The sequence below is a fragment of the Protopterus annectens genome, chromosome 13.part0 (assembly GCF_019279795.1).
Source record: "Protopterus annectens isolate FY-2018-M chromosome 13.part0, PAN1.0, whole genome shotgun sequence".
Lineage (NCBI taxonomy): Eukaryota > Metazoa > Chordata > Ceratodontiformes > Protopteridae > Protopterus > Protopterus annectens.
In genome coordinates, this window is record NC_056747.1 from 671,346,195 (window position 1) to 671,359,499 (window position 13,305).

Sequence of the window (13,305 nt, forward strand, 5' to 3'; positions counted from 1 at the left end):
CAAAATACTGATGAAATTTAAGTTATACTGGGTAGCGTTTATGCCCTTTCTCCACTGCTGTGTCACCTTGGGGTTTGTATATGTTATTAGCAGGGCATGTGGGGGTTGCAGGAGACCTTTGTCTCTCTGCAAAAATGCTGGTTTTGTATAGATTTTGTGAGTTTTTGTTAATAATTTTGCAAGGGAAGCAAGCCCCACCTGCACCCCTCACACCCCTGTTAATTATATATACAAACTATGAGGTCATCTGCAGTGGGGAAAGGTCAAAAACCCTTTGCTAGTATAACTTCAGTTTTGTCAATATTTTGTATTTAGATGTTTTGCAGTTTTGACATTTTGCAGTGTAGCTCTTTTGCTGTTGATATTTTGACTGTCTATCATATCTTGGTTTAGATCATTTTAGGTATATATACACACACACACAGATGGGCTGCCTTTTGTTTAAAGGATGTTTGACATCCGTTTAGTTAACAACATTTGGTCAACTAAACAGATGAGTCGACTTGTACAATTTGTGGAGTTGGAGGATATGCCCTTTCCCTGATATTGTGCAATCTTAGAGTTAATATATAGCAGGAAGTATGTGGCATTGCAGAGGGGCTTGCCCCCTGCAGAAAAAAAATCTTTTGTTGACATTTGTTTTATTTTAAATTTTTTGCATGAATTTACTATTTAGTTATTTAGTCTGTAGTAATTTGGTGAGACCCAGTTGAATGTTACATTAAATTGCTTGATGGCAGAAGGCAAAAGCAATTTTGTCTACTCTGACCATTTAAGTGCCTTAACATTCTACCTCTCTACACACACACTCTTTCTCTCACACACACACACACACACACACACACACACACACACACACACACACACACACACACACACACACACACTCTTTCTCTCTCTCACACACACACACACACACACACACACACACACACACACACACACACACACACACACACACACACACACAGTTTGTTAAAACTTTGTAAGATAGAAAACACACTACAAACCCAGTAAAGTTTATAACTGGCTGTTGGCATAGTGGGACTAACAGTGTCCACAAAGTACAAATAAATTAAATAAAATAACACTGCTTGTACCAGTCCCTGTATATAGTTATACAGAAAGATTTGTTTGGGGGTGTAGAACCTATTCTGTAACACAGTGATCCTGTGTAGTTCTGATGGTTGTATTTGTATGGTGTCGTCAGGAGGATACTTTTTTTGTGTTGTAGGAATTGAAAAAAAAGTGTGTGTGAAAAAACCAAGCAGTGTGTACCCTCTGCTCCCAAATTAGTGGTCTGCCACATGCTCTGCAAGTGCAGCTGATGTAAATGATATTCTATTCTAAGACTGGGTATTGAATTCATAATGATATGAAAGTGTATGACTAGATGTTCAGTGGTAGCTTCTCAGATACTTCAGACAGATTAACTTTTAATAAGGCTGCTGCAATAGTTTATTGGAGTGGGATTTGATTTTCTAAGTCAGGTTCTTATTGCATTTATCATAAAAAAAAATTATAGTCCAGTCAGCCAACCACTTGGGAAGGTCTGTTGACTAGCTGGATGTGCCATCTTTCCTTTCGTAAAAGATGCAGATAACTGGTCATTCTTGTCTGCGGTTTGGTCATTCCAGTAGAGTAGAATTTTCCATGCACATCCTTGGGATATAGGATTTTCTTCCCTTCTACTCTTTTTTAAGATCAATACTGACAGCTGAATGCAAGAGAGACTTCAGACTACCTTTTGGAGACACCTTTATAGAAAAAAAACTATATAAAATTTTTTGTGCACATCAACACTAGTGGTTCTGGAATTCTTATGGCTGAGGTAACTCTTTCCTAAGAGAGTTGATTTCAGTCTGCTGAATTAATGTGTCCAAGTGGATGTAAAGTTAAGATATCTGTTCCATAGTTAAATCCCAAGAGCAGGAGGCAGGAAGCTTTTGAGGCATCGGGCAAAAAACTGTTTTGGCAACATGAGAAACCATAGAAAAGTATATATTTTGTTAGCTGGCATGAGGGCTAAGGCTGTTTGTTGTTAATGAGCTGCTTCCTGTGGTCTGTGGTTTGATTCCCTCAGATTCTGTTTTCCTAGCTGTGCACTCTGAGCAAGTCACTTAACCAGATGCTGCAACTGGGCTGAGTATAAAAATGTCCAAAGTGGATCAGTGCTTATCCCCAATTAACTAATACAAATAAATACATTTAAGTATATAGACATAGATGACATACAAATTAGTTTTTATGGAGTAGACCAAACCAGTATTAAAAACAACGATGCAAGACACTAAGAAATGTGAGCAAGTGTACTTGCTACCAGGCCTATACCTTGAGTTTGACACCAAACTGAGCATCTGGTCTATTTAGATTGGTATGGTTGCTGGTGAGGAGCCATAAGCTTCCTTCAGAATAGCTAAAACCTCTGGAGACAAAATGGAGACTGTTAGATATGACCCTGAGCACCTCCACCCATTTAAACCAAGAGATTTAAAAATAATTTGCAAAATATAATGTGTGTGTGTGTGTGTGTGTGTGTATACAGTATGCTCTTAAATGAAAATGTAAATGAAAGTAAAGTACAAGTAAACTTACCATAACAGTAGATATTCTAAATAGATCACTGGTGCAGTAACCTAAGTTATATTACCAAGGATATGACCACTGACCAGTTCTCAAAGCTTTAGGGCACCTTTCATGTGCCCTACCCATTGTGGGGCATCCAGGAGAGCTGCATAAAAGCAACAGTTAGGGCACCAAAAGCTTCAGAGCTTTTTGAAGGGAGGCTAGAGCCTTGAAAGGTGAATGCTAAGAAAGGAAATATACTATTTTACATTATATATATATATATATATATATATATATATATATATATATATATATATATATATATTCATCCACACCCTGGCAGTACACCTAAAATTCAGTAAGAGGGGAAGTGGAAGAAGACTGCTACTGCAACAGTGTCTCTGCTAGAACATCTACTTTTAAATTTGGTTACACAACTGTACTGTTTTCAATATTTAGATCACTACTGGAGAAGCCTAAGCTAGATGAATAGATTACCATATTTTAGGATTGTATAGGAAGTTGGAAGAAATTTAAGAATTCAGGAGCCCTGGAAAATGGTTTCAGGAAAGGCCTGTTCTGTACCTGGAAAAGGAATCCAGTCTGGAGTAGTTTACGAAGGTACATACGGAGGACCAAGTTGCTGTCTCTAGAATACTTCTAGTGCTGTCCATTCCAAACTGCCAGAGAAACCAAAGCTCCGGTAGAGTGGGCCCTAATCCTGCCTTTAAGTGGCATGTTATGGTGAGAATAGCAGAATGAAATAGCATGAGACAACCATCTGAAATTGTTTGCCTTGATACTAGTTGTTCAGCCACCACAGGAGACAAGATAGCTGATAGGTCTTCCTGAAAGATTTAATTTCAAGAAGTATTGGAGCTACCTGTGGACATCCAGAGTACATGAGATTTTTTTCTCCCTTGTTTTTAAGTTTTGGAAAAAATACAGAGAGATTACTCTGAGCCAGTCTATTAAACTTTGAAACCTCTCTAGTCATAACAGACGGGTTTGTTTTCAAAGAAAACCTGATGTCCTTCTATTCCCATGTTGCAGTATTCATAAAATGAAGGATTCTCCACATATGCAACCCTAGCATCCAGCCAGTATAAAGAAGACTTTTACTACTGCAAGGTACGTGGGATGTCACACAAAGGCAGCGGGGAGCGTAGGCCATAAGTGATGTCCTCACATACCATCCCTAGAACGTCTCTGTCACCAGTCCGAACACCATCTTCTCTCATTCGTCTGATTGCCGAGTGGTTGCTGTTTTCGAATAAGTACCCCATTGGGTATTTTTCTTGTATTCATTCATTGCTCTGCATGTTTTTTGAGGTTCATGTCATCCAAGAAAGGCAAGTGCCATTGTGGAAGACAGATTCCACATAAAGATGATCACGACTAGTGTCTATTCTGTCTAGAGTCGGCACACGATTACAAGGCATGTGTGATTGGTCAGCGTTTATCCCCAAGAGATACTGCCGTCATTTGTCTGCCTTAAACATTTATCTGGACAACCAGAGACTTAAGCGACTAGCGCTTGCTATGGAGGGTACGTTGGGGTCTGTCCTTTGAGCCTCCGAAGGTCAAAAAACTTTGGCCCAAATCTTTGGCTGCACCTGTGAATCCAGATGGCTCTATTGAGGCTGATGAAAGCTCGGTGGGCCGCATGGTTGCTAGCTGTCTTCCTGCAGTGGGTACAGATTCGGAGGCTGCTAAGGAAATTGCCATTAGCACATTTTATTTTATTTTTATTTTACATTTGTTGACCGGGCTAGTCTGGCTGGATACAATGTCCATTTTCAGCAGAGGCCCGAGGAGAAAAGCTCCACTATATACTAAGTACATTACATAATAAAATTTACTATTTTAAGTTAACAGCTAAGATCAGATCTTACAAAAAAAGGAAAGAAAATTTAAAAGGAACACTTTTACTATAAGCAGTTCATTAAATATACACAATTGTACAAAAAGTACATACTTGATCTCAAAACAGTGAAAGAAACAAAACTGAGGAGGGTAGAGAAGAAAAGAGAGGAGGGGAGACAGAGAAAATGGTTAGCCAGGTGTATTGCAGGAGCACAGCCAATGATTTTGGAAGTATTGTTTAAGTTTTTGTTTGAAAAGTGGCAGGGATGTGGTCAGAGTTATGTCACTAGGTAGGAGATTCCAGCTTTTACCTATTGTGTTAGTGAATAAAGAAACACCTGCTGTGTTGTTTGCCTTTATAGATTTTGTCATGAGTTTACAAGAGGAGCGAAGTGAGTTGAGATTGTTGTAAGGGATTAGAAGTTGAGAGAGTATTGGGGTGTTGTCAGGTAGGTATAAAATGTTGTGGGCTATAGTGAGTTGAGGAATTATAAGGTAGTTTTGAAATTCTAGCCAGCCTAGTTGTTTTAGATTTAGACAATGGTGGGTCCTAAATGGGTTACTAGTGGCGAAGCGAGCTATGTTGTTATAGCAGGTTGTAAGTTTGTTGAGGTTACTTTGCTTAAGGTTTGTATAAATAGGGGAGGCGTATAGGAGAGTTGATAAAAGATGAGATTGTGCAATTTTGATTCTAGTTGCTGGGGTTAGAAAAGGTTTGATGCGATAAAGGGATCCTATTTTTCTGTTAACTAATTTGATGTTGTTGTTAATGTGCTGATCGAAGGAGAGATTATTGTCAATGGTTATTCCTAAAAGCTTTGTAGTGAGATCAGGTGAGATGAGAGTACCGTTATTTGAGGAAATGGTAAAGTTTAAAGGGGATCGAGTGGGTGGGCAGAAGAGGAGGAGTTTTGTTTTTTTAGCATTTAGAAGGAGAAAACGTTTAGAAAACCATGTTTCTGGGCAGTTAAAGGTATTTTGGGTCAGTGAGATCAGTTCTGTAGGGGATGGTGCCGAGCAGATAAGGGTAGAATCATCTGCGTATTGTATGCAGGTAGCTTGAGGGATAGCAGTCTGTAGATCGTTAATAAAGAGAGAGAACAGAAGAGGACCAAGAATGGAGCCCTGGGGAACTCCGATGGAAATGGGCAAGAGTGATGAGATATGGTTTTCCCATAATACTGCTTGTTGTCTGTTGTTAAGATAAGATTTAAACCACTTAATGGCAAATTTGTCACAAGAGAGTGATTCAAGAATATTGATTAAGAGAGAGTGGTTGACCATATCGAAAGCTTTAGAGAGATCAATGAAGAGAGCGGAAGAGAGAGTATTGTTGTTACGATTTTTGTTGATAGTGTCTATGAAGGAAAGAAGGGCAGTGGTGGTACTGTGGTGAGGTCTAAAGCCATGCTGACAGTTTGCTATTATGTTGTGAAGAGAGAGATAGTGTACAAGTTGCTGATGAATACATTTTTCCATGATTTTGGCTAGGGGTGAGAGAAGGCGATAGGTCTAAAGTTAGAGAGGTCAAGGGAGTTACCACCTTTATGTAGTGGGATAATATAGGAGATTTTCCAGATGTCAGGGATGGTTCCCTCTTGGATAGTTCTGTTTATAAGTAAGGATATAGGGTAAGCTATTTCTTTGGCCGCTTTTTGAAGGAAGAGAGAAGGGAGCTTGTCTGCAGAAGGGGTGCAAGGTTTCAGTTTATGAATGAGTCTATATATGAAAGAAGTAGATATGGGTTTTAGAGAGAAGTTAAAGGAGGAGTTAGCTATATTATTTGGAATATAAGAGTTGTTGGTGTTCATTTGTTTGGCTAGGGATTGAATAGTTTCAGAGAAAAAAGAGTTGAAAGCATTAGCAGTCTGGAGAGGGGTTTCTGGGTCAGCATTAATTGGGGATGGAGTTTTAGCAATTCCTGGGGAGAGAAGTCTATTTACTGATGACCAGAAGTATTTAGAATTGTTAAGATGAGTTTCCTGAAGTTCACAGTAGTATTTTTTCTTGTCAGAGATTATTGATTTTTTAGCTAAGTTTCTAAGCTGGCGAAAAAGAATTAAATCAGGGTTTTGTCTATGGCATCTCCATTTTGTCCATGCTCTGTTTCTAGTTTGAATGATGTTTTTAGTATTGTTGGTAAGCCATGGGGCTGTTTTGGTTTTTACTCTAATAGAACGTTCAGGAGCATGTTTATCAAGTATGGATAAGAAGGTAGTATTGAAATATGAGACTGCCTCCTCCAGGGGAAGTGATTTTAAGCAATTCCAATTGCATGCTCTCAGTTCAGCTTGGAAGAGGTCTATGTTAAAATGTTTGATGGTTCGAATTAGCCTAGTATTTGGGAGGTTAACACATTCTGATTTTTGTCTAGTAATGTAGGTTAGGAGTGGTCACTGACATCGTCTGGCATAGTACCTACTTGATACTGTTTGTTTACTTTATTTGTGAGTATCCAGTCTAATATACTCTCTCTTACTGGGCTTATGGACCCTTGTAGTTGAGGTAATGGTTTGGGTGAAACCGTGTAGGTTAATATGAGAGGAGGGATTGACATCATTGATAGTGTTCCAATCTATGTTAACGTCGCCAAGAATTATGGTTTCTTGGGGGTAGGTAGTAGAAACCCAGCTTAGAAAGTCTTCTAATATTGGAATGTTGTTGCCTGGAGGAAGATACACGCATATAATGTAAACGGCTTTTTTGGCATTTAGTTGGAGTTTAATAATGATGGCTTCTATTTTGCTATCTTGGTTTGGACATGCTGGTTGGGTAGAGATGTTAAGTTGATTCTTGAAAAGTATTGCTACTCCGCCACCCTTACGTTTTAAGCGGTCATGTCTTACTACATTATAACCTTGGGGTATAATCTCTGAGTCGTTTGTGCCTGGGTTTAGCCAGGTTTCAGAGAGGCAAAGGATGTCAAAAGAATGGATATCTAAGAGGGCATGGATGAATGGTATTTTCTTGTGTATGCTTTGAATGTTGAGGTGCCCTATGAGGAAGTTTTTGTTATAGTTAGGTGAGCAGTTTTGGGGAGGAGGGGAGTTAGGGCCAGGGTTGGGGTGTATGTCCCCATCTTGTAGGGTAGGATTAACTAGTTTAGTTAAAAGATTGCTCTTTAGAAGTGTGAGAGGTTTGGTTTTTTTGTGATTGTAGTAGGTAAGTAAGGTGATGTAGCCTGTGGAATAAAGGTAGATGATAGCTAGGGGTGGAATTAACATTAGAGTATGATGTGAAAGTAAATAAAGTAGAAGTATGTTTTTGTGAAGCATTTTGATAGTTATTAAGTGAAATTTCAAAGAAGGTTAGATGGTATGTGGAGAGAAGGGTGGTTAAGAGTAAGATTGAGAGTAAAGGCAAAGATGGTATATAGGGAGTCATTATTTAGTTATCAAGAGGTGAGGAGGAAGGAGGAAAGTACAAGTGAGAGAGGGTGAGTATGTCAAGCAGGAGAGGGGTGGTAGATCTTTTGAAAAGTAGGAAAAATGAATTGATGCTAGAGAGAATAAAGAATGAGTGGAGTAGAGAAGATAGAGTAGGGTAAAAGGATAAGTATAAGTAAGGGAGAAAGGTAATGTAAGAAATTTAGGTAACTGGGTAAAGAAAGTGATAGGGGGAGTGGAAGGGGTGTGTTAAGGCTTGGTAGTAATGTGGCGGGAAGGAGAGAGATAGGATGGGAGGGAAAGGGGTGTGGTTATAGGGCTATAAGATTAGGACCCCTGGGGGTGGGTGGGAATTGGGGGTAGGGTAGGGGAGCGGAGTGAGCCCGTAGGGCGAACGGAGCGGGAAGAACCAAGGAGAAAGAAAGTCAGGAGAAAAACAATCAGGAGGCCCGTTTGGGAGCACTCCCAGGGTTAGCTGAGCCCTTAAAGTGGAGAGGAAAATAGTAGGATGTAAAAGGATGGATTCGAGAGAGTCTGTAGAAATATAGTGAGTCCAGATAGAGTTAAAAACTAAAGAGTATAGGTTAATAGTGATAAATCACTATAGGGGTCAGTGTTTGAAGAGCAGGAGAATGTAAGTAGTGGGAGAGATAGGAGGCTAAAAATGAAAGAGCAGAAACTCCAAGCAAGTATAAATAAGTCAGGATAGCTAAGAAAATAGGAACAAAACACAGGGTAGGACAGGTAAGATTACTTGAGGTAGATTCAAGGGAGTGGATAGTAAGCTTAGAGGTGAATTCCCTAATGAGTGGAATACAACTAGAGAGGGGAAAGCAGACTTATACTGCCATCTAGTGGCTGTGTATGGTAATAGCTATGCAGTACAGGCTAGTCGAGATGAGGAAAAAAAATGTGGGAAAACAGAAACGGCCACTGGTGAGAGTAGGGTGTTGAGTAAGGCAAGCTGCTGGCAGCCACGAGGCAGAGCGTTATCTTGTGACAAACAAGTAGTGGTACTAAAAGTACATACATGCGGCAGGTTTTAGAGCAGGTGCTGCCTAGTGAAAGGTAGCAGAGTCAGATTCCCTTTTCCTGGAGGAGCTTTACTGGAGCTTATTTGCTGGGCAGGTAGCCACTACAAGAGGGGTCAAGGAAACACAACCGAGGGCCAGCTGTAAGGGAAAAAGATTCACACAGTTAGTCAAGCGACTAAAAGTAACCCAAGATACACTGTATAGCTACAACTGTAAGTTAGCAAGGAGAAGAGGGGCTGAGGAAATAGTCAGAAAAACAGAATAAGTAAGTGCAGAAGGCAATGCCACATCGGTTACTAATCACCAACATGAAAGAGGAGGTAAGAGAAGGAGCGTAGGGTACTGCATCAACAACACACAATCGTCGCTGAAGCTAAGAAGTAGCGGGAGACATGAAGGTTATAAAAGAAAGAGCAGAAACTCCAAGCAAGTATAAACAAGTCAGGATAGCTAAGAACGAAAGGAGAAGTAAGGTGAAGGATATAGAAAGGGAAAGAGACACACAGAGAGAAGGTAGCAAACAGACAAAGGGCTGCAATATTAAACAGTTCAGAAAAAAACTACATTTCTACTAATTGAGAAGCATATCCTAATCTATGAGGTTATTAAAAATACCAATTGCAATACAGGTAAAGACTTAGCATGAATATTGTCTCCACATACGGGCATGAGGTTTTAAAACTGAGTACAGTATACAGCTCGCCTCAACGCTCAAACGCCAGCAAGGTTTAACCGAAAACAAGAAACGGATGTTGCAGTTCGGCAGAAAATGAGATATATAACAAATGGACTTTCTGTGCTATTAACGCATCAACTGCGAGTCAAAACACTTTAAGAATAACAACACAGAATGCTAGCATGTATGCTTCACTTACAACAATAGGACTTTACAGAAGTCGTATTTCTAATTACAAATGCAGTTCAGACATCCATAGAGGTCTCGCAGATGTCCAGTCAGGATAAGGAAATGAAAGCGTAAACGTGTTTCACCCCATCAGGACCCTACTCCAGACTGGCAGGCCTTTTCACAAGGCATTCTTAATGCCTTCATGGCTTTGAGACTTGCCTCTGCCTTTTCTTTTCCCGGGTTTCTCCCACTTTTATTCGAGGAGGCCTTCTTTGGAGAAGGCGCCTTCTAAAGAGGAAGTTTCCTCTTCAGATGAGTCTCTTGCCTATTCCACACAGCTTCTCGTTGGGTTATGCTTCTCCTGAAGTAGAGTCAAATGGTACTGACTACCCCGAGGAGGGCACTTCTTTTGCAGAAACCATGTCTAGGATGAGAGCCTTCTTTAAATGGAACTGCTCTCAAGTCTCAGAGGTGCAGAAGAAGTACTATAATCTCTTACAGATTGACTCCCCTTGCCATTCTGATACATCTCCTGTGTTGCCTGCCTTTTTGCTGCCTTCCTGTCAGCAGCCAAGGCACCTGACTCTCAACCCCCTACCCCAAAATGGCCAGATAAATTTTGCAAGGTGCCAGAAGACAGTAAAATTCTTTTTGAATGTCCTCCTTCAGATCCTGCTGTCTGTGTCTGCAGATAGATGTAATAAACTTTTGCTTCCACTTCTCTGCTTCCATCTGCTAAAGACAGTAAGATGATGGAGAGACTGGGTAAAGTCTATAGTTCATCAACACTGGCCTTTAGGGCCATTAATTGCCAAAGGCATATGTCCAGATATGTTTTGGTACTGCTGTCTTAGGCTTCACAACTGTTGTCAGAACTTCCAGACTCTGCAGTTAAGGTTCAGCTCTCCTCCCTCTTGACAGCCTCTTCCCAAGTGACTCGTCATTCAGTTAAGTGCAGCTGAAGTATCTGCCAGATCAGTGGCAACTGGCTCGGTCCTAAGAAGATATTCTTGGTTGAGATTACGGGCCTTGCCTGATGATATCAAGCCAAAACTTATGGATGCTCCTTTTGATAATTCTACCCTCTTTGGACCTAATGCTGCTGCCCTTTTCAAATCCCTTTAAGAAAAAGGAGTTACAGGAACGTAAGCTATTTTTGAGTCCCCAGTTCCTAAGTACCACAGCAACTACCCTTCCAAGGCACATTTTGTTGGGAAACAGTCCCGTACCCCTCTTTAATCTCCCAAGAAAGGGCCATGCAAATAAATCTCTTCCAGGACTCAGCCTACCACTGCTCAAAAGCCCCCCTTTCCAGACCAACCAGGTAGTCTGTGACTACCAGGCCAGTCTTACAAATATTGCTGTTTCCCAGTCCCTCTCTCATTTCCTTTCTTCTGGGATAAACATTACTACAGACAAATGAGTGCTTTTAATTGTCCAAAAAGGATACTACATGTTTTGGAAGTCAATTCCATCCTTCTTGGGTATCCCTCAACCCCCTAAACACCAGTTTCCTCTTTTCCCTCCGGTACTTCAGGACATGATTTCACAGGGAACCATTTAGAAAGTCCCTTCCTACAAACAGGAAGAGGTTTTTACTAAAGGATGTTTCTAGTACCCAGGAAGGATGGCCCATGGAGACCTATCCTAGACCTGTCTCACCTCAACCTCTTTCTGCAGATTCCCACCTTCCCCATGCTCTCCCTGCAAACCTTGTTCACACTTTACTGCCGTAGGCCTCTCTGGTTTCCCTGGATATCAGAGATGCATATCTTCATATCCCCATTTGTCTCCTTTTCAGGAAATACTTGTGTTTTTATGTTGCTTCATTCATTTTCATTTCTGTGCTTTGCCCTTTGGACTCTCCATGGCCTCAGGGATATTCACAAAATGTTTGGCTTCTGTTATTGCCTTTTGCAGACTTCAAGGAATACATGTTTATCCTTGCCTGGATGACCTGCTCATTCAAGCAATTTGTCCAGAAATTGTGCTGGAGAATCTCCACACGGCCATCAGCTTGCTTCTGTGCCTGGGGTTCAGTGTCAATTACAAGAAATCCTCCCCTCACTCCTTCCTAGGACCAGGTCATTCTGGGGTGCAGGATAAGGACAGACCTTATGATGGCATTTCTGTCCCTTCAGAAAGTGCAGTTTGTTCTTGCCTACTTTCAGCAACTCCTACTACTCACTTCCTTGACAGCCAGGGAGTTTCTCGGAATTCTAGGATTCGTGGCATCCATTATTCCCATGCCACACTTGGCCAAACTCCACATGAGGAAATTCCATTTGTATCTGAAATCTCTCTGGTCCCAACATGCACATTCCCCTGGATTTTGTTCTTCCTTTTCATCCTTGTCTGAAGAAAGAACTGCAGTGGTGGATTCAGCAAATTTCATTGAACCCGGTCTCCCTCTACAGCCTCCTCTTCCTATGCAGGAGCTGTTCACAGACCCCCTCAGACCTGAGGTGGGGAGCAACCTTGGAAAACCTGAAGATCCAGGGTCTTTGGTCCCCCTCTATAAGGAAGGAACACATAAACATCAGAGAAATGAGGGCTTTGATTTTTGCTCTTCAAGCTTTCCAGTCTTCTCTTTGCCCAGGCCCCCCCTGAAGCTGTTCACAGTCAACACCACAGTCCTTTGGTATGTGAACAAACAGGGGTGATCAAAGTCTTATCTGCTTTGCAGGTTGGCTCTTCAGGCTTGGGAGATTGCTTCCCAGTCAAAAATCACCTTTACAAGTTGTTTACATTCCTTCAGCTTAAAATGCTCTGGTAGACACTCTAAGCAGGTGCATGACTCAATTGCATGAATGGATGTTCCATAGGGATGTATTTCTGGACATTCTCCACCAGTGGGGTACACCTCAGATCTTTTTGCCTCTCTTCTGAAGATTCAGCTTCCACAATTTTGTGCCAAAGTCCTAAAACCTCTGGTACAGAAGGTGGATGTCCTTTTAATATCTTGGAAGGGGATGTGTCTTTAGGCATCCCCCCCAGTTATTCAGAAAGTTCTACTGAAGATTCAGCAAGACAAACCAAAAATCTTGTTGGTGACCCCCTTTTGACCAGGACAGCACTGGTTCCCTCTTCTGCATTTAGCCAAGAGCAGTCATCACAAGTTACCTCACAGGGTGGACCTTCTTACACAAGACAAGGGATTACTCATTCACCCACACTTAACAACCCTCTAGTCCTGTAGGAGGCCAGGAAACCTAATACTAGGAGATCCTACTTGTCCAAATGGAAGAGGTTCTCCACCTGGTGTCTAAAGAAACAGATCCATTTTCAGTGGATATCCCTCGAGTTTTGTCTTACTTGTGTGAGCTGCTTATGACCGGATTGGCGTAGCCTTCTGTAAAAGCCCATTTATCTGCCATTTCTACATGTCTGCCTGTATCCCCTCCCTTAGCCTCTATGCTAGAGATTAAGCTTTTTCTTAAAGGCATCCTTCATATCAGACCTCCCAGGAAACCTGCTCCTCCACCCTGGGATTTGAATTTTGTTCTGGACAAACTTACCCAAGCCCGCTTTGAGCCTGCTGCTATGGCTTCCTTAAAGCATTGCACTTGGAAGACTGTGCTGCTAGTGATAGGAGAGTCTCTGA

At 41.2% G+C, this 13,305-nt stretch overlaps 1 protein-coding gene across 4 annotated transcripts in view; it reads left to right on the plus strand.

Moving 5' to 3' along the window:
• LOC122787576 (apoptosis-inducing factor 3-like) overlaps window positions 1-13,305 on the plus strand; it is a 1,199,414-nt gene that overhangs the window by 154,557 nt on the left and 1,031,552 nt on the right. The gene's annotated exons all lie outside the window — the stretch shown is intronic.